Below are 1,690 nucleotides of genomic sequence, written 5' to 3' on the forward strand. Positions count from 1 at the left end.
CACCAGCCAAACTCTGGGAGCTTTAAACCCGAGGGGTTACTGCAGCTGAAGAAGGAAACGCATAGCAAGGATGAAAAGTGATTGACTTTGCTAGCACTTTCAAGGTAAACACAGGAAAAGGAAGATTTAGGAGCTGTAGCCTGAAAAAAAAGTAAGCAGCGTTTAGTAATAGCAACAATACATAGAGTAAGACATGAGAAGCAAAGAACAAATGTTCATAAATTATTTGTCAAGTCTTTTTGTGTTTCCATTGTCACTCCCAACTACAACAAAGCAGATAAAGCACTTGAATCCAAGAAGAAATTGTTATACTCTGAGAAGAGACTAAGGAAAGATCAGTTAGGTGCACTCAAGTCAGCTGCGCCTCATGAACTCCCTCCTAAGACTTGTCAAGACCTCGCTGAAATGGACTCCTGGAAGACTGGTGCGTTCAAAAAGAGCAGGTGTAGTACCTGCCGGTGTGGAGGAGGAAATCCCGGGGATTTATCAGCAAGTCCGTGTGACTTAAATTCCAGCGAAAGTGCCAGAACAAAAACTCTAGACACCTAGAATTGTGCAAGGAAACAACTGCCAGCATGAGTCTGTCAGTTCATTTCTTCCTCTGTCAGGATAATACATGTTGTCAAGCATGAAGAAGCATTCAATGTCAGGTATTTTGGCTTTAATGATGCTTCAGGTGTTACTTAATATAATCGTGGCAAGCCAGGGAAGTATGGGTTACATGAAGATGCTGTAAAGTGAGAATGTAAAAATGGTGGGATAATCATACCCCAAGTTATTATTAATGATCTGCTTCCAAATGCAAGGAAGTGTGTGGGAATCCAAAGGGATATGTCCTGAAATGATTCTGTGTAATGGTTTCATTGTTTCATTCTGCACAATGTTTCAGTGAGATAATACCATAACATGTTCCAATGACTCCAACCTGGGAGGATAAATTGGAGAAAAGAGATCTAAGAATTGGAAAAGGTTCAGAAAGGACAACAAGGACAATCAGGAGATGTGGATTGGATTCCATGTAAGTGGGAACGGAGTTGGAACTCTGCTATCTGGAAAAGAAACACTGGAGAGGACAAAGTAGAAGTGGAAAAATGATGAGTGGCATGGAGAGAGGAGATGGGGATCTATTGTTCACTCTGTGCAGTCAGGCAAAGTGACACTGAATGAAGCTGGTAACAATAAGTTTCAGAAGCAAACAAAAAGAGAGAGTACAACTGCAGTTCTTGCCAAATGATGTGACGATTGCTGAAAACTGACATAGTAACACTGGAGAAGTTCATGGAACGAACATCCACAGAAGACAACTGTGGTGGATTGACCCTGGCTGGATGCCGGGTGCCCACCAAAGCTGCTCTATCACTCCCCTCCTCAACTGGACAGGGGAGAGAAAATATAATGAAAGGCTCGTGGGTAAGATAAGGACACGGAGAGATCATTCACCAATTACTGTCATGGGCAAAACAGACTCGACTTGGGGAAAAAAAATTAATTGAATTTATTACCAATCAAATCAGAGTAGGGTAATGAGAAATAAAAACTAAATCTTAAAAACCACTTTCCTCCCACCCCTCCCTACTTCCTGGGCTCAACTTCACTCCTGATTTTCTCTACCTCCTCCCTCCCAGTGGCACAGGGGGATGGGGAATGGGGGTTGGGGTCAGTTCATCACACATTGTCTCTGCCGCTCCTT

Source organism: Aptenodytes forsteri, unplaced genomic scaffold, assembly GCF_000699145.1.
Source record: "Aptenodytes forsteri isolate BGI_AS27 unplaced genomic scaffold, ASM69914v1 Scaffold171, whole genome shotgun sequence".
NCBI lineage: Eukaryota > Metazoa > Chordata > Aves > Sphenisciformes > Spheniscidae > Aptenodytes > Aptenodytes forsteri.